At 54.8% G+C, this 25,992-nt stretch overlaps 27 non-coding genes across 27 annotated transcripts; 11 read left to right on the top strand and 16 right to left on the bottom strand.

Moving 5' to 3' along the window:
- The first annotated feature begins 521 nt into the window (after nucleotides 1-521).
- trnah-gug (transfer RNA histidin (anticodon GUG)) lies at nucleotides 522-593 on the top strand. Its single transcript has one exon. It is a non-coding gene; the product is annotated as a tRNA-His (tRNA).
- A 560-nt stretch (nucleotides 594-1,153) lies between these two features.
- trnav-aac (transfer RNA valine (anticodon AAC)) lies at nucleotides 1,154-1,226 on the bottom strand. The gene has a single exon. It is a non-coding gene; the product is annotated as a tRNA-Val (tRNA).
- A 109-nt stretch (nucleotides 1,227-1,335) lies between these two features.
- On the bottom strand, nucleotides 1,336-1,408 carry trnaf-gaa (transfer RNA phenylalanine (anticodon GAA)). Its single transcript has one exon. It is a non-coding gene; the product is annotated as a tRNA-Phe (tRNA).
- Nucleotides 1,409-2,421: 1,013 nt separating this feature from the next.
- Nucleotides 2,422-2,493, top strand: trnad-guc (transfer RNA aspartic acid (anticodon GUC)). The gene has a single exon. It is a non-coding gene; the product is annotated as a tRNA-Asp (tRNA).
- Nucleotides 2,494-2,909: 416 nt separating this feature from the next.
- Nucleotides 2,910-2,981, top strand: trnad-guc (transfer RNA aspartic acid (anticodon GUC)). Its single transcript has one exon. It is a non-coding gene; the product is annotated as a tRNA-Asp (tRNA).
- A 1,417-nt stretch (nucleotides 2,982-4,398) lies between these two features.
- On the top strand, nucleotides 4,399-4,470 carry trnah-gug (transfer RNA histidin (anticodon GUG)). The gene has a single exon. It is a non-coding gene; the product is annotated as a tRNA-His (tRNA).
- A 560-nt stretch (nucleotides 4,471-5,030) lies between these two features.
- On the bottom strand, nucleotides 5,031-5,103 carry trnav-aac (transfer RNA valine (anticodon AAC)). Its single transcript has one exon. It is a non-coding gene; the product is annotated as a tRNA-Val (tRNA).
- Nucleotides 5,104-7,003: 1,900 nt separating this feature from the next.
- Nucleotides 7,004-7,076, bottom strand: trnag-ccc (transfer RNA glycine (anticodon CCC)). The gene has a single exon. It is a non-coding gene; the product is annotated as a tRNA-Gly (tRNA).
- A 726-nt stretch (nucleotides 7,077-7,802) lies between these two features.
- Nucleotides 7,803-7,874, top strand: trnah-gug (transfer RNA histidin (anticodon GUG)). Its single transcript has one exon. It is a non-coding gene; the product is annotated as a tRNA-His (tRNA).
- A 560-nt stretch (nucleotides 7,875-8,434) lies between these two features.
- Nucleotides 8,435-8,507, bottom strand: trnav-aac (transfer RNA valine (anticodon AAC)). Its single transcript has one exon. It is a non-coding gene; the product is annotated as a tRNA-Val (tRNA).
- A 1,887-nt stretch (nucleotides 8,508-10,394) lies between these two features.
- Nucleotides 10,395-10,467, bottom strand: trnag-ccc (transfer RNA glycine (anticodon CCC)). The gene has a single exon. It is a non-coding gene; the product is annotated as a tRNA-Gly (tRNA).
- A 726-nt stretch (nucleotides 10,468-11,193) lies between these two features.
- Nucleotides 11,194-11,265, top strand: trnah-gug (transfer RNA histidin (anticodon GUG)). The gene has a single exon. It is a non-coding gene; the product is annotated as a tRNA-His (tRNA).
- Nucleotides 11,266-11,825: 560 nt separating this feature from the next.
- trnav-aac (transfer RNA valine (anticodon AAC)) lies at nucleotides 11,826-11,898 on the bottom strand. Its single transcript has one exon. It is a non-coding gene; the product is annotated as a tRNA-Val (tRNA).
- A 1,887-nt stretch (nucleotides 11,899-13,785) lies between these two features.
- Nucleotides 13,786-13,858, bottom strand: trnag-ccc (transfer RNA glycine (anticodon CCC)). The gene has a single exon. It is a non-coding gene; the product is annotated as a tRNA-Gly (tRNA).
- Nucleotides 13,859-14,584: 726 nt separating this feature from the next.
- Nucleotides 14,585-14,656, top strand: trnah-gug (transfer RNA histidin (anticodon GUG)). The gene has a single exon. It is a non-coding gene; the product is annotated as a tRNA-His (tRNA).
- Nucleotides 14,657-15,216: 560 nt separating this feature from the next.
- On the bottom strand, nucleotides 15,217-15,289 carry trnav-aac (transfer RNA valine (anticodon AAC)). Its single transcript has one exon. It is a non-coding gene; the product is annotated as a tRNA-Val (tRNA).
- A 1,887-nt stretch (nucleotides 15,290-17,176) lies between these two features.
- trnag-ccc (transfer RNA glycine (anticodon CCC)) lies at nucleotides 17,177-17,249 on the bottom strand. Its single transcript has one exon. It is a non-coding gene; the product is annotated as a tRNA-Gly (tRNA).
- Nucleotides 17,250-17,975: 726 nt separating this feature from the next.
- On the top strand, nucleotides 17,976-18,047 carry trnah-gug (transfer RNA histidin (anticodon GUG)). The gene has a single exon. It is a non-coding gene; the product is annotated as a tRNA-His (tRNA).
- A 560-nt stretch (nucleotides 18,048-18,607) lies between these two features.
- trnav-aac (transfer RNA valine (anticodon AAC)) lies at nucleotides 18,608-18,680 on the bottom strand. Its single transcript has one exon. It is a non-coding gene; the product is annotated as a tRNA-Val (tRNA).
- A 1,195-nt stretch (nucleotides 18,681-19,875) lies between these two features.
- Nucleotides 19,876-19,947, top strand: trnad-guc (transfer RNA aspartic acid (anticodon GUC)). Its single transcript has one exon. It is a non-coding gene; the product is annotated as a tRNA-Asp (tRNA).
- Nucleotides 19,948-20,567: 620 nt separating this feature from the next.
- trnag-ccc (transfer RNA glycine (anticodon CCC)) lies at nucleotides 20,568-20,640 on the bottom strand. The gene has a single exon. It is a non-coding gene; the product is annotated as a tRNA-Gly (tRNA).
- Nucleotides 20,641-21,366: 726 nt separating this feature from the next.
- Nucleotides 21,367-21,438, top strand: trnah-gug (transfer RNA histidin (anticodon GUG)). The gene has a single exon. It is a non-coding gene; the product is annotated as a tRNA-His (tRNA).
- A 560-nt stretch (nucleotides 21,439-21,998) lies between these two features.
- On the bottom strand, nucleotides 21,999-22,071 carry trnav-aac (transfer RNA valine (anticodon AAC)). The gene has a single exon. It is a non-coding gene; the product is annotated as a tRNA-Val (tRNA).
- A 1,887-nt stretch (nucleotides 22,072-23,958) lies between these two features.
- On the bottom strand, nucleotides 23,959-24,031 carry trnag-ccc (transfer RNA glycine (anticodon CCC)). Its single transcript has one exon. It is a non-coding gene; the product is annotated as a tRNA-Gly (tRNA).
- A 726-nt stretch (nucleotides 24,032-24,757) lies between these two features.
- On the top strand, nucleotides 24,758-24,829 carry trnah-gug (transfer RNA histidin (anticodon GUG)). Its single transcript has one exon. It is a non-coding gene; the product is annotated as a tRNA-His (tRNA).
- Nucleotides 24,830-25,389: 560 nt separating this feature from the next.
- On the bottom strand, nucleotides 25,390-25,462 carry trnav-aac (transfer RNA valine (anticodon AAC)). The gene has a single exon. It is a non-coding gene; the product is annotated as a tRNA-Val (tRNA).
- Nucleotides 25,463-25,571: 109 nt separating this feature from the next.
- On the bottom strand, nucleotides 25,572-25,644 carry trnaf-gaa (transfer RNA phenylalanine (anticodon GAA)). Its single transcript has one exon. It is a non-coding gene; the product is annotated as a tRNA-Phe (tRNA).
- Nucleotides 25,645-25,992: the final 348 nt, after the last annotated feature.

Raw genomic sequence — 25,992 nt, 5'->3', positions numbered from 1 at the left:
ATCGCCTCTCCAGAAAGTGCAAATATCATCTTGGAGAGTATAAATCCTATTGCCGAAGGTCAGCCCTGTCTACCAGAGTAACCCTCCCACCTCCTGCAGCGATGATCAGCTCGTCTCACACGCGAGAAGTCTTCGGTTGGAAACAAGCGCCCCCTCTTCTCGCGCGTTTTGCACGTTCGAGTGGTTTTAATGCGGCTCCTTCGTACACGGTGCTGATCTTTTGGAAAGCAGGAGGCAAAACTGACACGTTCCCATACCGGGAGTCAAACCCGGGCCGCCTGGGTGAAAACCAGGAATCCTAACCGCTAGACCATATGGGAGCACACAACCCCGCTGTTCCGGGCATCATGCAAGCAAACTACATAAATATGAGAAAACACGCAAGAGAGTTGTCACTCAGAGTGTCGAAGGGTCGATGTATACTGGGGCTCAGTTGAAATGCAACGTCAGGACTTTTCCGAATTAGGTCACACGAAGAGAGCACAGCCTTTTCCGCCCTACCATGTGTGTATCGGTAACTCGCCGTGATCGTATAGTGGTCAGTACTTTGCGTTGTGGCCGCAACAACCCCGGTTCGAATCCGGGTCACGGCAGAATAGGGGCGTCTGCTTTTACTACTTGCGCGAATGAAGGCAAAAAAAAGCCAATCGATGTGAACGAACGGCGCTTTACAGAGGAGTACTGCCTGACTGGATCGTTGATGAACGACAGAGGCCACTCCGACCTCTTCTCGGTTTTCTTCAACGACTTACTAAGGATCTTCTTCACATTCGCCCATGCAGGGGAAGCCAGTTACACCAAAGCAAACGCAGGAAAGTGCATTTCAAGCAGAGACCAGGAGGGACTTGTTTACACCGAGAGTGGTCGGAGAATGGAACAATGCGCCCAGCCCTGTTGCTGGAGCCGATTCTTGATGAGATCTTGGGCTCACTGGATGCTAATCTTTCTGTTGTTCTTGCAGGTCCTGCGCTGCTTTTGAGCCGACAGAGCTCGTCCTGGTCTGTCGGCACAGCCCAATTGCAAATGATCGGCTCCGCGTACAGAAGGAACGTGCATTTGGTACAAGAGTGCATGAAGGCACCGGAAATACATTGGGAACAAATGACCGGTCGCTCAAAACCTCTGTGAAGTACAGGAGCGTGCAACAAGAGGCTGTTTCCGCCCGGTCTCGAACCGGGGACCTTTCGCGTGTTAGGCGAACGTGATAGCCGCTACACTACGGAAACCTGCAGGGACCGCTGCTGGTGTCTCGCTTGCGTTTCGGGCTGAGAAAGGGAAGCGTCACTTTAGGCAGGGGGCGCTGGAGAGAGGAACAAAGGGCGCGATGAAACAAAATGCCGAAACCCGGGATCGAACCAGGGACCTTTAGATCTTCAGTCTAACGCTCTCCCAACTGAGCTATTTCGGCAGTGCACAGAGCCCACAGCCACCTGCTCCAGCGGCATGAGCGCACCAAGAGGAGCGGGAGAGTGTTGCAGGAACGTCACTCAGAAGGAAAGCCACCCAGCTGCGCCCTCTGAGCTCTGTCCAGCGCATCTTCCTCGCATGGACTCCTGCCTGCGACGGGCAGGAAACAATTAGCAAGAACAGAACAGCACCCCATGGGTGTCTCATGACCACACCTTAGGTTGTGACACGTGCAGGTGTGAGGGGTTGCCGGGCTACTCTGGAGCAGAGCTTGGGCGGAGGGGGGGCGGGAAAGCAGACAAAGAGGTGACACCTCAAGGTCTGCACGATCACAGCTCTCCGCCGCCCCAGGCTTCCGCTCGATAAGCTACTGGACACACCCGCCCCTCCTCACACAGACCGTGGAAAAGCACCCGAGTGGGAGGGCTCTCTCTTCCTCCCAGGAGCTCTTGGACACGACGCACAGACAGAGCGCGGGGAGCCGCCGCCTGCAAACACGGCTCCAGGCAGGACTCCACTCCGCAGGAGCCGCAGAGCAGAGGAGATGGGGGCAGCTTAGTTCCTGTGCAGAGACCTGAGCTGTTGTTGCTGCGGACGCTGTCTTTTCTGTTCTCGGGGTAGGAGTGAATGTTGAGTTGCCCTTAGAAATGAAGCAGAGCACTTCAACGGCACGGGTGTGTGTGTGTGCGTGCGCCCTGGTGATTCTGGGAGACAGATCGAACCTGGGCTAAAAGAGAGGGGGCTTAGCCCTCTTCCATTTGCTAGTTCAGAGTTGTACAACCCATTTGTATCTGCTAGGCGGCGCAGTCGTCGTGCACAAAGAACGCTTTGAAAAGCGTCAAAAGCAAGTCATTCCGAGTTGGTCGTTTGTGTTTTCCGTTCAGACGCGAAATGCTGAAATGATCTCTCGGCTCCTCGGTTGTCATTTCTGCTCCGTAAAGGAATCACAGCACGCGTCGCCTTCCAGCACGCTGGGTCGGGACACGATGCCGGGGATCGAAGGGTGTGATGTCTTCCTCGTTAGTATAGTGGCAAGTATCCCCGCCTGTCACGCGGGAGACCGGGGTTCGATTCCCCGACGGGGAGTCGAAAGCTTTTCTTTTACCTCCTTAGAGAAAGGACTGCCTTTCACTTCTCTGTTTTCTTTCACAGCGTCGTGCACCTTTTCATTGCTCTCGCTTTCAGAGCCTCCGCACGGCACACGACTCGACATCAGAAAGCACATTGAAGTGAAAGCAGGAAGCGCTGCGACATGCACTGTGCAGATCCCGCCACACTAAGAGGTGAGTGGGTCTGTTCGATGCACAAAGAACGCTTTGATAAGCGTCAAAGGCAAGTCATTCCGAGTTGGTCGTTTGTGTTTTCTATTCAGACGCGAAATGCTGAAATGATCTCTCGGCTCCTCGGTTGTCATTTCTGCTCCGTAAAGAAATCACAGCACGCGTCGGCTTCCAGCACGGTGGGTCGGGACACGATGCCGGGGATCGAAGGGTGTGATGTCTTCCTCGTTAGTATAGTGGCAAGTATCCCCGCCTGTCACGCGGGAGACCGGGGTTCGATTCCCCGACGGGGAGTAGAAAGCTTTTCTTTTACCTCCTTAGAGAAAGGACTGCCTTTCACTTCTCTGTTTTCTTTCACAGCGTCGTGCACCTTTTCATTGCTCTCGCTTTCAGAGCCTCCGCACGGCACACGACTCGACATCAGAAAGCACATTGAAGTGAAAGCAGGAAGCGCTGCGACATGCACTGTGCAGATCCCGCCACACTAAGAGGTGAATGGGTCTGTTCGATGCACAAAGAACGCTTTGATAAGCGTCAAAGGCAAGTCATTCCGAGTTGGTCGTTTGTGTTTTCTGTTCAGACGCGAAATGCTGAAATGATCTCTCGGCTCCTCGGTTGTCATTTCTGCTCCGTAAAGAAATCACAGCACGCGTCGGCTTCCAGCACGGTGGGTCGGGACACGATGCCGGGGGTCGGAGAGAGCGATGTCTTCCTCGTTAGTATAGTGGTGATTATCCCCACCTGTCACGCGGGAGACTGGGGTACATCAGGACGCGCATTGGAGTGAAAGCAGGATGCGCTGCGACATGCACTGTGCAGATCCCGCCACACTAAGAGGTGAGTGGGTCTGTGCGATCACAGCGCTAGGCGAATCCCCAATCCCCTTTTGTGCGTGGCGACAAAAGGAGCCGGTCTGTTTCCGCCCAGTTTCGAACCAGAGACTTTTCGCGTGGGAGGCAAACGTGATAACCACTACACTACGGAAACGGTAGCAAACCCTTTCCAGCGGCCCAGTGCTGAGCTTCGCCAATGCGATTCAGCTGCTTCCAGTGCCTTTATTGGAGTGCGCTGATGGACCGTGCTCTCTCCAGAGACCAGCACGCCTGTCATGGACGGAGCAGGAAATGCGGCGCCACATTCTACAGCCCTCTCCACGCAATCGACGAAATCGGGCTACTGAAGTGGAGAAAATCGCCTCTCCAGAAAGTGCAAATATCATCTTGGAGAGTATAAATCCTATTGCCGAAGGTCAGCCCTGTCTACCAGAGTAACCCTCCCACCTCCTGCAGCGATGATCAGCTCGTCTCACACGCGAGAAGTCTTCGGTTGGAAACAAGCGCCCCCTCTTCTCGCGCGTTTTGCACGTTCGAGTGGTTTTAATGCGGCTCCTTCGTACACGGTGCTGATCTTTTGGAAAGCAGGAGGCAAAACTGACACGTTCCCATACCGGGAGTCAAACCCGGGCCGTCTGGGTGAAAACCAGGAATCCTAACCGCTAGACCATATGGGAGCACACAACCCCGCTGTTCCGGGCATCATGCAAGCAAACTACATAAATATGAGAAAACACGCAAGAGAGTTGTCACTCAGAGTGTCGAACGGTCGATGTATACTGGGGCTCAGTTGAAATGCAACGTCAGGACTTTTCCGAATTAGGTCACACGAAGAGAGCACAGCCTTTTCCGCCCTACCATGTGTGTATCGGTAACTCGCCGTGATCGTATAGTGGTCAGTACTTTGCGTTGTGGCCGCAACAACCCCGGTTCGAATCCGGGTCACGGCAGAATAGGGGCATCTACTTTTACTACTTGCGCGAATGAAGGCAAAAGAAAGCCAATCGATGTGAACGAACGGCGCTTTACAGAGGAGTACTGCCTGACTGGATCGTTGATGAACGACAGAGGCCACTCCGACCTCTTCTCGGTTTTCTTCAACGACTTACTAAGGATCTTCTTCACATTCGCCCATGCAGGGGAAGCCAGTTACACCAAAGCAAACGCAGGAAAGTGCATTTCAAGCAGAGACCAGGAGAGACTTGTTTACACCGAGAGTGGTCGGAGAATGGAACAATGCGCCCAGCCCTGTTGCTGGAGCCGATTCTTGATGAGCTCTTGGGCTCACTGGATACTAATCTTTCTGTTGTTCTTGCAGGTCCTGCGCTGCTTTTGAGCCGACAGAGCTCGTCCTGGTCTGTCGGCACAGCCCAATTGCAAATGATCGGCTCCGCGTACAGAAGGAACGTGCGTTTGGTACAAGAGTGCATGAAGGCACCGGAAATACATTGGGAACAAATGACCGGTCGCTCAAGACCTCTGTGAAGTACAGGAGCGTGCAACAAGAGGCTGTTTCCGCCCGGTCTCGAACCGGGGACCTTTCGCGTGTTAGGCGAACGTGATAGCCGCTACACTACGGAAACCTGCAGGGACCGCTGCTGGTGTCTCGCTTGCGTTTCGGGCTGAGAAAGGGAAGCGTCACTTTAGGCAGGGGGCGCTGGAGAGAGGAACAAAGGGCGCGATGAAACAAAATGCCGAAACCCGCGATCGAACCAGGGACCTTTAGATCTTCAGTCTAACGCTCTCCCAACTGAGCTATTTCGGCAGTGCACAGAGCCCACAGCCACCTGCTCCAGCCTTCCTGTGTTGCGGCATGAGCGCACCAAGAGGAGCGGGAGAGTGTTGCAGGAACGTCACTCAGAAGGAAAGCCACCCAGCTGCGCCCTCTGAGCTCTGTCCAGCGCATCTTCCTCGCATGGACTCCTGCCTGCGACGGGCAGGAAACAATTAGCAAGAACAGAACAGCACCCCATGGGTGTCTCATGACCACACCTTAGGTTGTGACACGTGCAGGTGTGAGGGGTTGCCGGGCTACTCTGGAGCAGAGCTTGGGCGGAGGGGGGGCGGGAAAGCAGACAAAGAGGTGACACCTCAAGGTCTGCACGATCACAGCTCTCCGCCGCCCCAGGCTTCCGCTCGATAAGCTACTGGACACACCCGCCCCTCCTCACACAGACCGTGGAAAAGCCCCCGAGTGGGAGGGCTCTCTCTTCCTCCCAGGAGCTCTTGGACACGACGCACAGACAGAGCGCGGGGAGCCGCCGCCTGCAAACACGGCTCCAGACAGGACTCCACTCCGCAGGAGCCGCAGAGCAGAGGAGATGGGGGCAGCTTAGTTCCTGTGCAGAGACCTGAGCTGTTGTTGCTGCGGACGCTGTCTTTTCTGTTCTCGGGGTAGGAGTGAATGTTGAGTTGCCCTTAGAAATGAAGCAGAGCACTTCAACGGCACGGGTGTGTGTGTGTGCGTGCGCCCTGGTGATTCTGGGAGACAGATCGAACCTGGGCTAAAAGAGAGGGGGCTTAGCCCACTTCCATTTGCTAGTTCAGAGTTGTACAACCCATTTGTATCTGCTAGGCGGCGCAGTCGTCGTGCACAAAGAACGCTTTGAAAAGCGTCAAAAGCAAGTCATTCCGAGTTGGTCGTTTGTGTTTTCCGTTCAGACGCGAAATGCTGAAATGATCTCTCGGCTCCTCGGTTGTCATTTCTGCTCCGTAAAGGAATCACAGCACGCGTCGCCTTCCAGCACGCTGGGTCGGGACACGATACCGGGGATCGAAGTGTGTGATGTCTTCCTCGTTAGTATAGTGGCAAGTATCCCCGCCTGTCACGCGGGAGAGCGGGGTTCGATTCCCCGACGGGGAGTAGAAAGCTTTTCTTTTACCTCCTTAGAGAAAGGACTGCCTTTCACTTCTCTGTTTTCTTTCACAGCGTCGTGCACCTTTTCATTGCTCTCGCTTTCAGAGCCTCCGCACGGCACACGACTCGACATCAGAAAGCACATTGAAGTGAAAGCAGGAAGCGCTGCGACATGCAGTGTGCAGATCCTGCCACACTAAGAGGTGAGTGGGTCTGTTCGATGCACAAAGAACGCTTTGATAAGCGTCAAAGGCAAGTCATTCCGAGTTGGTCGTTTGTGTTTTCTGTTCAGACGCGAAATGCTGAAATGATCTCTCGGCTCCTCGGTTGTCATTTCTGCTCCGTAAAGAAATCACAGCACGCGTCGGCTTCCAGCACGGTGGGTCGGGACACGATGCCGGGGGTCGGAGAGAGCGATGTCTTCCTCGTTAGTATAGTGGTGATTATCCCCACCTGTCACGCGGGAGACTGGGGTACATCAGGACGCGCATTGGAGTGAAAGCAGGATGCGCTGCGACATGCACTGTGCAGATCCCGCCACACTAAGAGGTGAGTGGGTCTGTGCGATCACAGCGCTAGGCGAATCCCCAATCCCCTTTTGTGCGTGGCGACAAAAGATGCCGGTCTGTTTCCGCCCAGTTTCGAACCAGGGACTTTTCGCGTGGGAGGCAAACGTGATAACCACTACACTACGGAAACGGTAGCAAACCCTTCCCAGCGGCCCAGTGCTGAGCTTCGCCAATGCGATTCAGCTGCTTCCAGTGCCTTTATTGGAGTGCGCTGATGGACCGTGCTCTCTCTCCAGAGACCAGCACGCCTGTCATGGACGGAGCAGGAAAAGCGGCGCCACATTCTACAGCCCTCTCCACGCAATCGACGAAATCGGGCTACTGAAGTGGAGAAAATCGCCTCTCCAGAAAGTGCAAATATCATCTTGGAGAGTATAAATCCTATTGCCGAAGGTCAGCTCTGTCTACCAGAGTAACCCTCCCACCTCCTGCAGCGATGATCAGCTCGTCTCACACGCGAGAAGTCTTCGGTTGGAAACAAGCGCCCCCTCTTCTCGCGCGTTTTGCACGTTCGAGTGGTTTTAATGCGGCTCCTTCGTACACGGTGCTGATCTTTTGGAAAGCAGGAGGCAAAACTGACACGTTCCCATACCGGGAGTCAAACCCGGGCCGCCTGGGTGAAAACCAGGAATCCTAACCGCTAGACCATATGGGAGCACACAACCCCGCTCTTCCGGGCATCATGCAAGCAAACTACATAAATATGAGAAAACACGCAAGAGAGTTGTCACTCAGAGTGTCGAAGGGTCGATGTATACTGGGGCTCAGTTGAAATGCAACGTCAGGACTTTTCCGAATTAGGTCACACGAAGAGAGCACAGCCTTTTCCGCCCTACCATGTGTGTATCGGTAACTCGCCGTGATCGTATAGTGGTCAGTACTTTGCGTTGTGGCCGCAACAACCCCGGTTCGAATCCGGGTCACGGCAGAATAGGGGCGTCTGCTTTTACTACTTGCGCGAATGAAGGCAAAAAAAAGCCAATCGATGTGAACGAACGGCGCTTTACAGAGGAGTACTGCCTGACTGGATCGTTGATGAACGACAGAGGCCACTCCGACCTCTTCTCGGTTTTCTTCAACGACTTACTAAGGATCTTCTTCACATTCGCCCATGCAGGGGAAGCCAGTTACACCAAAGCAAACGCAGGAAAGTGCATTTCAAGCAGAGACCAGGAGGGACTTGTTTACACCGAGAGTGGTCGGAGAATGGAACAATGCGCCCAGCCCTGTTGCTGGAGCCGATTCTTGATGAGATCTTGGGCTCACTGGATGCTAATCTTTCTGTTGTTCTTGCAGGTCCTGCGCTGCTTTTGAGCCGACAGAGCTCGTCCTGGTCTGTCGGCACAGCACAATTGCAAATGATCGGCTCCGCGTACAGAAGGAACGTGCGTTTGGTACAAGAGTGCATGAAGGCACCGGAAATACATTGGGAACAAATGACCGGTCGCTCAAGACCTCTGTGAAGTACAGGAGCGTGCAACAAGAGGCTGTTTCCGCCCGGTCTCGAACCGGGGACCTTTCGCGTGTTAGGCGAACGTGATAGCCGCTACACTACGGAAACCTGCAGGGACCGCTGCTGGTGTCTCGCTTGCGTTTCGGGCTGAGAAAGGGAAGCGTCACTTTAGGCAGGGGGCGCTGGAGAGAGGAACAAAGGGCGCGATGAAACAAAATGCCGAAACGCGGGATCGAACCAGGGACCTTTAGATCTTCAGTCTAACGCTCTCCCAACTGAGCTATTTCGGCAGTGCACAGAGCCCACAGCCACCTGCTCCAGCGGCATGAGCGCACCAAGAGGAGCGGGAGAGTGTTGCAGGAACGTCACTCAGAAGGAAAGCCACCCAGCTGCGCCCTCTGAGCTCTGTCCAGCGCATCTTCCTCGCATGGACTCCTGCCTGCGACGGGCAGGAAACAATTAGCAAGAACAGAACAGCACCCCATGGGTGTCTCATGACCACACCTTAGATTGTGACACGTGCAGGTGTGAGGGGTTGCCGGGCTACTCTGGAGCAGAGCTTAGGCGGAGGGGGGGCGGGAAAGCAGACAAAGAGGTGACACCTCAAGGTCTGCACGATCACAGCTCTCCGCCGCCCCAGGCTTCCGCTCGATAAGCTACTGGACACACCCGCCCCTCCTCACACAGACCGTGGAAAAGCCCCCGAGTGGGAGGGCTCTCTCTTCCTCCCAGGAGCTCTTGGACACGACGCACAGACAGAGCGCGGGGAGCCGCCGCCTGCAAACACGGCTCCAGGCAGGACTCCACTCCGCAGGAGCCGCAGAGCAGAGGAGATGGGGGCAGCTTAGTTCCTGTGCAGAGACCTGAGCTGTTGTTGCTGCGGACGCTGTCTTTTCTGTTCTCGGGGTAGGAGTGAATGTTGAGTTGCCCTTAGAAATGAAACAGAGCACTTCAACGGCACGGGTGTGTGTGTGTGCGTGCGCCCTGGTGATTCTGGGAGACAGATCGAACCTGGGCTAAAAGAGAGGGGGCTTAGCCCTCTTCCATTTGCTAGTTCAGAGTTGTACAACCCATTTGTATCTGCTAGGCGGCGCAGTCGTCGTGCACAAAGAACGCTTTGAAAAGCGTCAAAAGCAAGTCATTCCGAGTTGGTCGTTTGTGTTTTCCGTTCAGACGCGAAATGCTGAAATGATCTCTCGGCTCCTCGGTTGTCATTTCTGCTCCGTAAAGGAATCACAGCACGCGTCGCCTTCCAGCACGCTGGGTCGGGACACGATGCCGGGGATCGAAGGGTGTGATGTCTTCCTCGTTAGTATAGTGGCAAGTCTCCCCGCCTGTCACGCGGGAGACCGGGGTTCGATTCCCCGACGGGGAGTAGAAAGCTTTTCTTTTACCTCCTTAGAGAAAGGACTGCCTTTCACTTCTCTGTTTTCTTTCACAGCGTCGTGCACCTTTTCATTGCTCTCGCTTTCAGAGCCTCCGCACGGCACACGACTCGACATCAGAAAGCACATTGAAGTGAAAGCAGGAAGCGCTGCGACATGCACTGTGCAGATCCCGCCACACTAAGAGGTGAGTGGGTCTGTTCGATGCACAAAGAACGCTTTGATAAGCGTCAAAGGCAAGTCATTCCGAGTTGGTCGTTTGTGTTTTCTGTTCAGACGCGAAATGCTGAAATGATCTCTCGGCTCCTCGGTTGTCATTTCTGCTCCGTAAAGGAATCACAGCACGCGTCGGCTTCCAGCACGGTGGGTCGGGACACGATGCCGGGGGTCGAAGGGTGTGATGTCTTCCTCGTTAGTATAGTGGTGATTATCCCCACCTGTCACGCGGGAGACTGGGGTACATCAGGACGCGCATTGGAGTGAAAGCAGGATGCGCTGCGACATGCACTGTGCAGATCCCGCCACACTAAGAGGTGAGTGGGTCTGTGCGATCACAGCGCTAGGCGAATCCCCAATCCCCTTTTGTGCGTGGCGACAAAAGAAGCCGGTCTGTTTCCGCCCAGTTTCGAACCAGGGACTTTTCGCGTGGGAGGCAAACGTGATAACCACTACACTACGGAAACGGTAGCAAACCCTTCCCAGCGGCCCAGTGCTGAGCTTCGCCAATGCGATTCAGCTGCTTCCAGTGCCTTTATTGGAGTGCGCTGATGGACCGTGCTCTCTCTCCAGAGACCAGCACGCCTGTCATGGACGGAGCAGGAAAAGCGGCGCCACATTCTACAGCCCTCTCCACGCAATCGACGAAATCGGGCTACTGAAGTGGAGAAAATCGCCTCTCCAGAAAGTGCAAATATCATCTTGGAGAGTATAAATCCTATTGCCGAAGGTCAGCCCTGTCTACCAGAGTAACCCTCCCACCTCCTGCAGCGATGATCAGCTCGTCTCACACGCGAGAAGTCTTCGGTTGGAAACAAGCGCCCCCTCTTCTCGCGCGTTTTGCACGTTCGAGTGGTTTTAATGCGGCTCCTTCGTACACGGTGCTGATCTTTTGGAAAGCAGGAGGCAAAACTGACACGTTCCCATACCGGGAGTCAAACCCGGGCCGCCTGGGTGAAAACCAGGAATCCTAACCGCTAGACCATATGGGAGCACACAACCCCGCTGTTCCGGGCATCATGCAAGCAAACTACATAAATATGAGAAAACACGCAAGAGAGTTGTCACTCAGAGTGTCGAAGGGTCGATGTATACTGGGGCTCAGTTGAAATGCAACGTCAGGACTTTTCCGAATTAGGTCACACGAAGAGAGCACAGCCTTTTCCGCCCTACCATGTGTGTATCGGTAACTCGCCGTGATCGTATAGTGGTCAGTACTTTGCGTTGTGGCCGCAACAACCCCGGTTCGAATCCGGGTCACGGCAGAATAGGGGCGTCTACTTTTACTACTTGCGCGAATGAAGGCAAAAGAAAGCCAATCGATGTGAACGAACGGCGCTTTACAGAGGAGTACTGCCTGACTGGATCGTTGATGAACGACAGAGGCCACTCCGACCTCTTCTCGGTTTTCTTCAACGACTTACTAAGGATCTTCTTCACATTCGCCCATGCAGGGGAAGCCAGTTACACCAAAGCAAACGCAGGAAAGTGCATTTCAAGCAGAGACCAGGAGGGACTTGTTTACACCGAGAGTGGTCGGAGAATGGAACAATGCGCCCAGCCCTGTTGCTGGAGCCGATTCTTGATGAGATCTTGGGCTCACTGGATGCTAATCTTTCTGTTGTTCTTGCAGGTCCTGCGCTGCTTTTGAGCCGACAGAGCTCGTCCTGGTCTGTCGGCACAGCCCAATTGCAAATGATCGGCTCCGCGTACAGAAGGAACGTGCGTTTGGTACAAGAGTGCATGAAGGCACCGGAAATACATTGGGAACAAATGACCGGTCGCTCAAGACCTCTGTGAAGTACAGGAGCGTGCAACAAGAGGCTGTTTCCGCCCGGTCTCGAACCGGGGACCTTTCGCGTGTTAGGCGAACGTGATAGCCGCTACACTACGGAAACCTGCAGGGACCGCTGCTGGTGTCTCGCTTGCGTTTCGGGCTGAGAAAGGGAAGCGTCACTTTAGGCAGGGGGCGCTGGAGAGAGGAACAAAGGGCGCGATGAAACAAAATGCCGAAACGCGGGATCGAACCAGGGACCTTTAGATCTTCAGTCTAACGCTCTCCCAACTGAGCTATTTCGGCAGTGCACAGAGCCCACAGCCACCTGCTCCAGCGGCATGAGCGCACCAAGAGGAGCGGGAGAGTGTTGCAGGAACGTCACTCAGAAGGAAAGCCACCCAGCTGCGCCCTCTGAGCTCTGTCCAGCGCATCTTCCTCGCATGGACTCCTGCCTGCGACGGGCAGGAAACAATTAGCAAGAACAGAACAGCACCCCATGGGTGTCTCATGACCACACCTTAGGTTGTGACACGTGCAGGTGTGAGGGGTTGCCGGGCTACTCTGGAGCAGAGCTTGGGCGGAGGGGGGGCGGGAAAGCAGACAAAGAGGTGACACCTCAAGGTCTGCACGATCACAGCTCTCCGCCGCCCCAGGCTTCCGCTCGATAAGCTACTGGACACACCCGCCCCTCCTCACACAGACCGTGGAAAAGCCCCCGAGTGGGAGGGCTCTCTCTTCCTCCCAGGAGCTCTTGGACACGACGCACAGACAGAGCGCGGGGAGCCGCCGCCTGCAAACACGGCTCCAGGCAGGACTCCACTCCGCAGGAGCCGCAGAGCAGAGGAGATGGGGGCAGCTTAGTTCCTGTGCAGAGACCTGAGCTGTTGTTGCTGCGGACGCTGTCTTTTCTGTTCTCGGGGTAGGAGTGAATGTTGAGTTGCCCTTAGAAATGAAACAGAGCACTTCAACGGCACGGGTGTGTGTGTGTGCGTGCGCCCTGGTGATTCTGGGAGACAGATCGAACCTGGGCTAGAAGAGAGGGGGCTTAGCCCTCTTCCATTTGCTAGTTCAGAGTTGTACAACCCATTTGTATCTGCTAGGCGGCGCAGTCGTCGTGCACAAAGAACGCTTTGAAAAGCGTCAAAAGCAAGTCATTCCGAGTTGGTCGTTTGTGTTTTCCGTTCAGACGCGAAATGCTGAAATGATCTCTCGGCTCCTCGGTTGTCATTTCTGCTCCGTAAAGGAATCACAGCACGCGTCGCCTTCCAGCACGCTGGGTCGGGACACGATGCCGGGGATCGAAGGGTGTGATGTCTTCCTCGTTAGTATAGTGGCAAGTCTCCCCGCCTGTCACGCGGGAGAGCGGGGTTCGATTCCCCGACGGGGAGTCGAAAGCTTTTCTTTTACCTCCTTAGAGAAAGGACTGCCTTTCACTTCTCTGTTTTCTTTCACAGCGTCGTGCACCTTTTCATTGCTCTCGCTTTCAGAGCCTCCGCACGGCACACGACTCGACATCAGAAAGCACATTGAAGTGAAAGCAGGAAGCGCTGCGACATGCACTGTGCAGATCCCGCCACACTAAGAGGTGAGTGGGTCTGTTCGATGCACAAAGAACGCTTTGATAAGCGTCAAAGGCAAGTCATTCCGAGTTGGTCGTTTGTGTTTTCTGTTCAGACGCGAAATGCTGAAATGATCTCTCGGCTCCTCGGTTGTCATTTCTGCTCCGTAAAGGAATCACAGCACGCGTCGGCTTCCAGCACGGTGGGTCGGGACACGATGCCGGGGGTCGAAGGGTGTGATGTCTTCCTCGTTAGTATAGTGGTGATTATCCCCACCTGTCACGCGGGAGACTGGGGTACATCAGGACGCGCATTGGAGTGAAAGCAGGATGCGCTGCGACATGCACTGTGCAGATCCCGCCACACTAAGAGGTGAGTGGGTCTGTGCGATCACAGCGCTAGGCGAATCCCCAATCCCCTTTTGTGCGTGGCGACAAAAGAAGCCGGTCTGTTTCCGCCCAGTTTCGAACCAGGGACTTTTCGCGTGGGAGGCAAACGTGATAACCACTACACTACGGAAACGGTAGCAAACCCTTCCCAGCGGCCCAGTGCTGAGCTTCGCCAATGCGATTCAGCTGCTTCCAGTGCCTTTATTGGAGTGCGCTGATGGACCGTGCTCTCTCTCCAGAGACCAGCACGCCTGTCATGGACGGAGCAGGAAAAGCGGCGCCACATTCTACAGCCCTCTCCACGCAATCGACGAAATCGGGCTACTGAAGTGGAGAAAATCGCCTCTCCAGAAAGTGCAAATATCATCTTGGAGAGTATAAATCCTATTGCCGAAGGTCAGCCCTGTCTACCAGAGTAACCCTCCCACCTCCTGCAGCGATGATCAGCTCGTCTCACACGCGAGAAGTCTTCGGTTGGAAACAAGCGCCCCCTCTTCTCGCGCGTTTTGCACGTTCGAGTGGTTTTAATGCGGCTCCTTCGTACACGGTGCTGATCTTTTGGAAAGCAGGAGGCAAAACTGACACGTTCCCATACCGGGAGTCAAACCCGGGCCGCCTGGGTGAAAACCAGGAATCCTAACCGCTAGACCATATGGGAGCACACAACCCCGCTGTTCCGGGCATCATGCAAGCAAACTACATAAATATGAGAAAACACGCAAGAGAGTTGTCACTCAGAGTGTCGAAGGGTCGATGTATACTGGGGCTCAGTTGAAATGCAACGTCAGGACTTTTCCGAATTAGGTCACACGAAGAGAGCACAGCCTTTTCCGCCCTACCATGTGTGTATCGGTAACTCGCCGTGATCGTATAGTGGTCAGTACTTTGCGTTGTGGCCGCAACAACCCCGGTTCGAATCCGGGTCACGGCAGAATAGGGGCGTCTACTTTTACTACTTGCGCGAATGAAGGCAAAAGAAAGCCAATCGATGTGAACGAACGGCGCTTTACAGAGGAGTACTGCCTGACTGGATCGTTGATGAACGACAGAGGCCACTCTGACCTCTTCTCGGTTTTCTTCAACGACTTACTAAGGATCTTCTTCACATTCGCCCATGCAGGGGAAGCCAGTTACACCAAAGCAAACGCAGGAAAGTGCATTTCAAGCAGAGACCAGGAGGGACTTGTTTACACCGAGAGTGGTCGGAGAATGGAACAATGCGCCCAGCCCTGTTGCTGGAGCCGATTCTTGATGAGATCTTGGGCTCACTGGATGCTAATCTTTCTGTTGTTCTTGCAGGTCCTGCGCTGCTTTTGAGCCGACAGAGCTCGTCCTGGTCTGTCGGCACAGCCCAATTGCAAATGATCGGCTCCGCGTACAGAAGGAACGTGCGTTTGGTACAAGAGTGCATGAAGGCACCGGAAATACATTGGGAACAAATGACCGGTCGCTCAAGACCTCTGTGAAGTACAGGAGCGTGCAACAAGAGGCTGTTTCCGCCCGGTCTCGAACCGGGGACCTTTCGCGTGTTAGGCGAACGTGATAGCCGCTACACTACGGAAACCTGCAGGGACCGCTGCTGGTGTCTCGCTTGCGTTTCGGGCTGAGAAAGGGAAGCGTCACTTTAGGCAGGGGGCGCTGGAGAGAGGAACAAAGGGCGCGATGAAACAAAATGCCGAAACGCGGGATCGAACCAGGGACCTTTAGATCTTCAGTCTAACGCTCTCCCAACTGAGCTATTTCGGCAGTGCACAGAGCCCACAGCCACCTGCTCCAGCGGCATGAGCGCACCAAGAGGAGCGGGAGAGTGTTGCAGGAACGTCACTCAGAAGGAAAGCCACCCAGCTGCGCCCTCTGAGCTCTGTCCAGCGCATCTTCCTCGCATGGACTCCTGCCTGCGACGGGCAGGAAACAATTAGCAAGAACAGAACAGCACCCCATGGGTGTCTCATGACCACACCTTAGGTTGTGACACGTGCAGGTGTGAGGGGTTGCCGGGCTACTCTGGAGCAGAGCTTGGGCGGAGGGGGGGCGGGAAAGCAGACAAAGAGGTGACACCTCAAGGTCTGCACGATCACAGCTCTCCGCCGCCCCAGGCTTCCGCTCGATAAGCTACTGGACACACCCGCCCCTCCTCACACAGACCGTGGAAAAGCCCCCGAGTGGGAGGGCTCTCTCTTCCTCCCAGGAGCTCTTGGACACGACGCACAGACAGAGCGCGGGGAGCCGCCGCCTGCAAACACGGCTCCAGGCAGGACTCCACTCCGCAGGAGCCGCAGAGCAGAGGAGATGGGGGCAGCTTAGTTCCTGTGCAGAGACCTGAGCTGTTGTTGCTGCGGACGCTGTCTTTTCTGTTCTCGGGGTAGGAGTGAATGTTGAGTTGCCCTTAGAAATGAAACAGAGCACTTCAACGGCACGGGTGTGTGTGTGTGCGTGCGCCCTGGTGATTCTGGGAGACAGATCGAACCTGGGCTAGAAGAGAGGGGGCTTAGCCCTCTTCCATTTGCTAGTTCAGAGTTGTACAACCCATTTGTATCTGCTAGGCGGCGCAGTCGTCGTGCACAAAGAACGCTTTGAAAAGCGTCAAAAGCAAGTCATTCCGAGTTGGTCGTTTGTGTTTTCCGTTCAGACGCGAAATGCTGAAATGATCTCTCGGCTCCTCGGTTGTCATTTCTGCTCCGTAAAGGAATCACAGCACGCGTCGCCTTCCAGCACGCTGGGTCGGGACACGATGCCGGGGATCGAAGGGTGTGATGTCTTCCTCGTTAGTATAGTGGCAAGTCTCCCCGCCTGTCACGCGGGAGAGCGGGGTTCGATTCCCCGACGGGGAGTCGAAAGCTTTTCTTTTACCTCCTTAGAGAAAGGACTGCCTTTCACTTCTCTGTTTTCTTTCACAGCGTCGTGCACCTTTTCATTGCTCTCGCTTTCAGAGCCTCCGCACGGCACACGACTCGACATCAGAAAGCACATTGAAGTGAAAGCAGGAAGCGCTGCGACATGCACTGTGCAGATCCCGCCACACTAAGAGGTGAGTGGGTCTGTTCGATGCACAAAGAACGCTTTGATAAGCGTCAAAGGCAAGTCATTCCGAGTTGGTCGTTTGTGTTTTCTGTTCAGACGCGAAATGCTGAAATGATCTCTCGGCTCCTCGGTTGTCATTTCTGCTCCGTAAAGGAATCACAGCACGCGTCGGCTTCCAGCACGGTGGGTCGGGACACGATGCCGGGGGTCGAAGGGTGTGATGTCTTCCTCGTTAGTATAGTGGTGATTATCCCCACCTGTCACGCGGGAGACTGGGGTACATCAGGACGCGCATTGGAGTGAAAGCAGGATGCGCTGCGACATGCACTGTGCAGATCCCGCCACACTAAGAGGTGAGTGGGTCTGTGCGATCACAGCGCTAGGCGAATCCCCAATCCCCTTTTGTGCGTGGCGACAAAAGAAGCCGGTCTGTTTCCGCCCAGTTTCGAACCAGGGACTTTTCGCGTGGGAGGCAAACGTGATAACCACTACACTACGGAAACGGTAGCAAACCCTTCCCAGCGGCCCAGTGCTGAGCTTCGCCAATGCGATTCAGCTGCTTCCAGTGCCTTTATTGGAGTGCGCTGATGGACCGTGCTCTCTCTCCAGAGACCAGCACGCCTGTCATGGACGGAGCAGGAAAAGCGGCGCCACATTCTACAGCCCTCTCCACGCAATCGACGAAATCGGGCTACTGAAGTGGAGAAAATCGCCTCTCCAGAAAGTGCAAATATCATCTTGGAGAGTATAAATCCTATTGCCGAAGGTCAGCCCTGTCTACCAGAGTAACCCTCCCACCTCCTGCAGCGATGATCAGCTCGTCTCACACGCGAGAAGTCTTCGGTTGGAAACAAGCGCCCCCTCTTCTCGCGCGTTTTGCACGTTCGAGTGGTTTTAATGCGGCTCCTTCGTACACGGTGCTGATCTTTTGGAAAGCAGGAGGCAAAACTGACACGTTCCCATACCGGGAGTCAAACCCGGGCCGCCTGGGTGAAAACCAGGAATCCTAACCGCTAGACCATATGGGAGCACACAACCCCGCTGTTCCGGGCATCATGCAAGCAAACTACATAAATATGAGAAAACACGCAAGAGAGTTGTCACTCAGAGTGTCGAAGGGTCGATGTATACTGGGGCTCAGTTGAAATGCAACGTCAGGACTTTTCCGAATTAGGTCACACGAAGAGAGCACAGCCTTTTCCGCCCTACCATGTGTGTATCGGTAACTCGCCGTGATCGTATAGTGGTCAGTACTTTGCGTTGTGGCCGCAACAACCCCGGTTCGAATCCGGGTCACGGCAGAATAGGGGCGTCTACTTTTACTACTTGCGCGAATGAAGGCAAAAAAAAGCCAATCGATGTGAACGAACGGCGCTTTACAGAGGAGTACTGCCTGACTGGATCGTTGATGAACGACAGAGGCCACTCCGACCTCTTCTCGGTTTTCTTCAACGACTTACTAAGGATCTTCTTCACATTCGCCCATGCAGGGGAAGCCAGTTACACCAAAGCAAACGCAGGAAAGTGCATTTCAAGCAGAGACCAGGAGGGACTTGTTTACACCGAGAGTGGTCGGAGAATGGAACAATGCGCCCAGCCCTGTTGCTGGAGCCGATTCTTGATGAGATCTTGGGCTCACTGGATGCTAATCTTTCTGTTGTTCTTGCAGGTCCTGCGCTGCTTTTGAGCCGACAGAGCTCGTCCTGGTCTGTCGGCACAGCCCAATTGCAAATGATCGGCTCCGCGTACAGAAGGAACGTGCGTTTGGTACAAGAGTGCATGAAGGCACCGGAAATACATTGGGAACAAATGACCGGTCGCTCAAGACCTCTGTGAAGTACAGGAGCGTGCAACAAGAGGCTGTTTCCGCCCGGTCTCGAACCGGGGACCTTTCGCGTGTTAGGCGAACGTGATAGCCGCTACACTACGGAAACCTGCAGGGACCGCTGCTGGTGTCTCGCTTGCGTTTCGGGCTGAGAAAGGGAAGCGTCACTTTAGGCAGGGGGCGCTGGAGAGAGGAACAAAGGGCGCGATGAAACAAAATGCCGAAACGCGGGATCGAACCAGGGACCTTTAGATCTTCAGTCTAACGCTCTCCCAACTGAGCTATTTCGGCAGTGCACAGAGCCCACAGCCACCTGCTCCAGCGGCATGAGCGCACCAAGAGGAGCGGGAGAGTGTTGCAGGAACGTCACTCAGAAGGAAAGCCACCCAGCTGCGCCCTCTGAGCTCTGTCCAGCGCATCTTCCTCGCATGGACTCCTGCCTGCGACGGGCAGGAAACAATTAGCAAGAACAGAACAGCACCCCATGGGTGTCTCATGACCACACCTTAGGTTGTGACACGTGCAGGTGTGAGGGGTTGCCGGGCTACTCTGGAGCAGAGCTTGGGCGGAGGGGGGGCGGGAAAGCAGACAAAGAGGTGACACCTCAAGGTCTGCACGATCACAGCTCTCCGCCGCCCCAGGCTTCCGCTCGATAAGCTACTGGACACACCCGCCCCTCCTCACACAGACCGTGGAAAAGCCCCCGAGTGGGAGGGCTCTCTCTTCCTCCCAGGAGCTCTTGGACACGACGCACAGACAGAGCGCGGGGAGCCGCCGCCTGCAAACACGGCTCCAGACAGGACTCCACTCCGCAGGAGCCGCAGAGCAGAGGAGATGGGGGCAGCTTAGTTCCTGTCCAGAGACCTGAGCTGTTGTTGCTGCGGACGCTGTCTTTTCTGTTCTCGGGGTAGGAGTGAATGTTGAGTTGCCCTTAGAAATGAAGCAGAGCACTTCAACGGCACGGGTGTGTGTGTGTGCGTGCGCCCTGGTGATTCTGGGAGACAGATCGAACCTGGGCTAAAAGAGAGGGGGCTTAGCCCACTTCCATTTGCTAGTTCAGAGTTGTACAACCCATTTGTATCTGCTAGGCGGCGCAGTCGTCGTGCACAAAGAACGCTTTGAAAAGCGTCAAAAGCAAGTCATTCCGAGTTGGTCGTTTGTGTTTTCCGTTCAGACGCGAAATGCTGAAATGATCTCTCGGCTCCTCGGTTGTCATTTCTGCTCCGTAAAGGAATCACAGCACGCGTCGCCTTCCAGCACGCTGGGTCGGGACACGATGCCGGGGATCGAAGGGTGTGATGTCTTCCTCGTTAGTATAGTGGCAAGTATCCCCGCCTGTCACGCGGGAGACCGGGGTTCGATTCCCCGACGGGGAGTAGAAAGCTTTTCTTTTACCTCCTTAGAGAAAGGACTGCCTTTCACTTCTCTGTTTTCTTTCACAGCGTCGTGCACCTTTTCATTGCTCTCGCTTTCAGAGCCTCCGCACGGCACACGACTCGACATCAGAAAGCACATTGAAGTGAAAGCAGGAAGCGCTGCGACATGCAGTGTGCAGATCCTGCCACACTAAGAGGTGAGTGGGTCTGTTCGATGCACAAAGAACGCTTTGATAAGCGTCAAAGGCAAGTCATTCCGAGTTGGTCGTTTGTGTTTTCTGTTCAGACGCGAAATGCTGAAATGATCTCTCGGCTCCTCGGTTGTCATTTCTGCTCCGTAAAGAAATCACAGCACGCGTCGGCTTCCAGCACGGTGGGTCGGGACACGATGCCGGGGGTCGGAGAGAGCGATGTCTTCCTCTTTAGTATAGTGGTGATTATCCCCACCTGTCACGCGGGAGACTGGGGTACATCAGGACGCGCATTGGAGTGAAAGCAGGATGCGCTGCGACATGCACTGTGCAGATCCCGCCACACTAAGAGGTGAGTGGGTCTGTGCGATCACAGCGCTAGGCGAATCCCCAATCCCCTTTTGTGCGTGGCGACAAAAGATGCCGGTCTGTTTCCGCCCAGTTTCGAACCAGGGACTTTTCGCGTGGGAGGCAAACGTGATAACCACTACACTACGGAAACGGTAGCAAACCCTTCCCAGCGGCCCAGTGCTGAGCTTCGCCAATGCGATTCAGCTGCTTCCAGTGCCTTTATTGGAGTGCGCTGATGGACCGTGCTCTCTCTCCAGAGACCAGCACGCCTGTCATGGACGGAGCAGGAAAAGCGGCGCCACATTCTACAGCCCTCTCCACGCAATCGACGAAATCGGGCTACTGAAGTGGAGAAAATCGCCTCTCCAGAAAGTGCAAATATCATCTTGGAGAGTATAAATCCTATTGCCGAAGGTCAGCCCTGTCTACCAGAGTAACCCTCCCACCTCCTGCAGCGATGATCAGCTCGTCTCACACGCGAGAAGTCTTCGGTTGGAAACAAGCGCCCCCTCTTCTCGCGCGTTTTGCACGTTCGAGTGGTTTTAATGCGGCTCCTTCGTACACGGTGCTGATCTTTTGGAAAGCAGGAGGCAAAACTGACACGTTCCCATACCGGGAGTCAAACCCGGGCCGCCTGGGTGAAAACCAGGAATCCTAACCGCTAGACCATATGGGAGCACACAACCCCGCTCTTCCGGGCATCATGCAAGCAAACTACATAAATATGAGAAAACACGCAAGAGAGTTGTCACTCAGAGTGTCGAAGGGTCGATGTATACTGGGGCTCAGTTGAAATGCAACGTCAGGACTTTTCCGAATTAGGTCACACGAAGAGAGCACAGCCTTTTCCGCCCTACCATGTGTGTATCGGTAACTCGCCGTGATCGTATAGTGGTCAGTACTTTGCGTTGTGGCCGCAACAACCCCGGTTCGAATCCGGGTCACGGCAGAATAGGGGCGTCTGCTTTTACTACTTGCGCGAATGAAGGCAAAAAAAAGCCAATCGATGTGAACGAACGGCGCTTTACAGAGGAGTACTGCCTGACTGGATCGTTGATGAACGACAGAGGCCACTCCGACCTCTTCTCGGTTTTCTTCAACGACTTACTAAGGATCTTCTTCACATTCTCCCATGCAGGGGAAGCCAGTTACACCAAAGCAAACGCAGGAAAGTGCATTTCAAGCAGAGACCAGGAGGGACTTGTTTACACCGAGAGTGGTCGGAGAATGGAACAATGCGCCCAGCCCTGTTGCTGGAGCCGATTCTTGATGAGATCTTGGGCTCACTGGATGCTAATCTTTCTGTTGTTCTTGCAGGTCCTGCGCTGCTTTTGAGCCGACAGAGCTCGTCCTGGTCTGTCGGCACAGCCCAATTGCAAATGATCGGCTCCGCGTACAGAAGGAACGTGCGTTTGGTACAAGAGTGCATGAAGGCACCGGAAATACATTGGGAACAAATGACCGGTCGCTCAAGACCTCTGTGAAGTACAGGAGCGTGCAACAAGAGGCTGTTTCCGCCCGGTCTCGAACCGGGGACCTTTCGCGTGTTAGGCGAACGTGATAGCCGCTACACTACGGAAACCTGCAGGGACCGCTGCTGGTGTCTCGCTTGCGTTTCGGGCTGAGAAAGGGAAGCGTCACTTTAGGCAGGGGGCGCTGGAGAGAGGAACAAAGGGCGCGATGAAACAAAATGCCGAAACGCGGGATCGAACCAGGGACCTTTAGATCTTCAGTCTAACGCTCTCCCAACTGAGCTATTTCGGCAGTGCACAGAGCCCACAGCCACCTGCTCCAGCGGCATGAGCGCACCAAGAGGAGCGGGAGAGTGTTGCAGGAACGTCACTCAGAAGGAAAGCCACCCAGCTGCGCCCTCTGAGCTCTGTCCAGCGCATCTTCCTCGCATGGACTCCTGCCTGCGACGGGCAGGAAACAATTAGCAAGAACAGAACAGCACCCCATGGGTGTCTCATGACCACACCTTAGGTTGTGACACGTGCAGGTGTGAGGGGTTGCCGGGCTACTCTGGAGCAGAGCTTGGGCGGAGGGGGGGCGGGAAAGCAGACAAAGAGGTGACACCTCAAGGTCTGCACGATCACAGCTCTCCGCCGCCCCAGGCTTCCGCTCGATAAGCTACTGGACACACCCGCCCCTCCTCACACAGACCGTGGAAAAGCCCCCGAGTGGGAGGGCTCTCTCTTCCTCCCAGGAGCTCTTGGACACGACGCACAGACAGAGCGCGGGGAGCCGCCGCCTGCAAACACGGCTCCAGGCAGGACTCCACTCCGCAGGAGCCGCAGAGCAGAGGAGATGGGGGCAGCTTAGTTCCTGTGCAGAGACCTGAGCTGTTGTTGCTGCGGACGCTGTCTTTTCTGTTCTCGGGGTAGGAGTGAATGTTGAGTTGCCCTTAGAAATGAAACAGAGCACTTCAACGGCACGGGTGTGTGTGTGTGCGTGCGCCCTGGTGATTCTGGGAGACAGATCGAACCTGGGCTAAAAGAGAGGGGGCTTAGCCCTCTTCCATTTGCTAGTTCAGAGTTGTACAACCCATTTGTATCTGCTAGGCGGCGCAGTCGTCGTGCACAAAGAACGCTTTGAAAAGCGTCAAAAGCAAGTCATTCCGAGTTGGTCGTTTGTGTTTTCCGTTCAGACGCGAAATGCTGAAATGATCTCTCGGCTCCTCGGTTGTCATTTCTGCTCCGTAAAGGAATCACAGCACGCGTCGCCTTCCAGCACGCTGGGTCGGGACACGATGCCGGGGATCGAAGGGTGTGATGTCTTCCTCGTTAGTATAGTGGCAAGTCTCCCCGCCTGTCACGCGGGAGACCGGGGTTCGATTCCCCGACGGGGAGTCGAAAGCTTTTCTTTTACCTCCTTAGAGAAAGGACTGCCTTTCACTTCTCTGTTTTCTTTCACAGCGTCGTGCACCTTTTCATTGCTCTCGCTTTCAGAGCCTCCGCACGGCACACGACTCGACATCAGAAAGCACATTGAAGTGAAAGCAGGAAGCGCTGCGACATGCACTGTGCAGATCCCGCCACACTAAGAGGTGAGTGGGTCTGTTCGATGCACAAAGAACGCTTTGATAAGCGTCAAAGGCAAGTCATTCCGAGTTGGTCGTTTGTGTTTTCTGTTCAGACGCGAAATGCTGAAATGATCTCTCGGCTCCTCGGTTGTCATTTCTGCTCCGTAAAGAAATCACAGCACGCGTCGGCTTCCAGCACGGTGGATCGGGACACGATGCCGGGGGTCGGAGAGAGCGATGTCTTCCTCGTTAGTATAGTGGTGATTATCCCCACCTGTCACGCGGGAGACTGGGGTACATCAGGACGCGCATTGGAGTGAAAGCAGGATGCGCTGCGACATGCACTGTGCAGATCCCGCCACACTAAGAGGTGAGTGGGTCTGTGCGATCACAGCGCTAGGCGAATCCCCAATCCCCTTTTGTGCGTGGCGACAAAAGAAGCCGGTCTGTTTCCGCCCAGTTTCGAACCAGGGACTTTTCGCGTGGGAGGCAAACGTGATAACCACTACACTACGGAAACGGTAGCAAACCCTTCCCAGCGGCCCAGTGCTGAGCTTAGTCAATGCGATTCAGCTGCTTCCAGTGCCTTTATTGGAGTGCGCTGATGGACCGTGCTCTCTCTCCAGAGACCAGCACGCCTGTCATGGACGGAGCAGGAAAAGCGGCGCCACATTCTACAGCCCTCTCCACGCAATCGACGAAATCGGGCTACTGAAGTGGAGAAAATCGCCTCTCCAGAAAGTGCAAATATCATCTTGGAGAGTATAAATCCTATTGCCGAAGGTCAGCCCTGTCTACCAGAGTAACCCTCCCACCTCCTGCAGCGATGATCAGCTCGTCTCACACGCGAGAAGTCTTCGGTTGGAAACAAGCGCCCCCTCTTCTCGCGCGTTTTGCACGTTCGAGTGGTTTTAATGCGGCTCCTTCGTACACGGTGCTGATCTTTTGGAAAGCAGGAGGCAAAACTGACACGTTCCCATACCGGGAGTCAAACCCGGGCCGCCTGGGTGAAAACCAGGAATCCTAACCGCTAGACCATATGGGAGCACACAACCCCGCTGTTCCGGGCATCATGCAAGCAAACTACATAAATATGAGAAAACACGCAAGAGAGTTGTCACTCAGAGTGTCGAAGGGTCGATGTATACTGGGGCTCAGTTGAAATGCAACGTCAGGACTTTTCCGAATTAGGTCACACGAAGAGAGCACAGCCTTTTCCGTCCTACCATGTGTGTATCGGTAACTCGCCGTGATCGTATAGTGGTCAGTACTTTGCGTTGTGGCCGCAACAACCCCGGTTCGAATCCGGGTCACGGCAGAATAGGGGCGTCTGCTTTTACTACTTGCGCGAATGAAGGCAAAAAAAAGCCAATCGATGTGAACGAACGGCGCTTTACAGAGGAGTACTGCCTGACTGGATCGTTGATGAACGACAGAGGCCACTCCGACCTCTTCTCGGTTTTCTTCAACGACTTACTAAGGATCTTCTTCACATTCGCCCATGCAGGGGAAGCCAGTTACACCAAAGCAAACGCAGGAAAGTGCATTTCAAGCAGAGACCAGGAGGGACTTGTTTACACCGAGAGTGGTCGGAGAATGGAACAATGCGCCCAGCCCTGTTGCTGGAGCCGATTCTTGATGAGATCTTGGGCTCACTGGATGCTAATCTTTCTGTTGTTCTTGCAGGTCCTGCGCTGCTTTTGAGCCGACAGAGCTCGTCCTGGTCTGTCGGCACAGCCCAATTGCAAATGATCGGCTCCGCGTACAGAAGGAACGTGCGTTTGGTACAAGAGTGCATGAAGGCACCGGAAATACATTGGGAACAAATGACCGGTCGCTCAAGACCTCTGTGAAGTACAGGAGCGTGCAACAAGAGGCTGTTTCCGCCCGGTCTCGAACCGGGGACCTTTCGCGTGTTAGGCGAACGTGATAGCCGCTACACTACGGAAACCTGCAGGGACCGCTGCTGGTGTCTCGCTTGCGTTTCGGGCTGAGAAAGGGAAGCGTCACTTTAGGCAGGGGGCGCTGGAGAGAGGAACAAAGGGCGCGATGAAACAAAATGCCGAAACCCGGGATCGAACCAGGGACCTTTAGATCTTCAGTCTAACGCTCTCCCAACTGAGCTATTTCGGCAGTGCACAGAGCCCACAGCCACCTGCTCCAGCGGCATGAGCGCACCAAGAGGAGCGGGAGAGTGTTGCAGGAACGTCACTCAGAAGGAAAGCCACCCAGCTGCGCCCTCTGAGCTCTGTCCAGCGCATCTTCCTCGCATGGACTCCTGCCTGCGACGGGCAGGAAACAATTAGCAAGAACAGAACAGCACCCCATGGGTGTCTCATGACCACACCTTAGGTTGTGACACGTGCAGGTGTGAGGGGTTGCCGGGCTACTCTGGAGCAGAGCTTGGGCGGAGGGGGGGCGGGAAAGCAGACAAAGAGGTGACACCTCAAGGTCTGCACGATCACAGCTCTCCGCCGCCCC

This window comes from Atractosteus spatula, unplaced genomic scaffold (genome assembly GCF_055471065.1).
Source record: "Atractosteus spatula isolate fAtrSpa1 unplaced genomic scaffold, fAtrSpa1.hap1 Scaffold_30, whole genome shotgun sequence".
Lineage (NCBI taxonomy): Eukaryota > Metazoa > Chordata > Actinopteri > Semionotiformes > Lepisosteidae > Atractosteus > Atractosteus spatula.
Note: the sequence above shows the minus strand (reverse complement) of the source record. Positions and strands in the feature narration are given on the sequence as shown.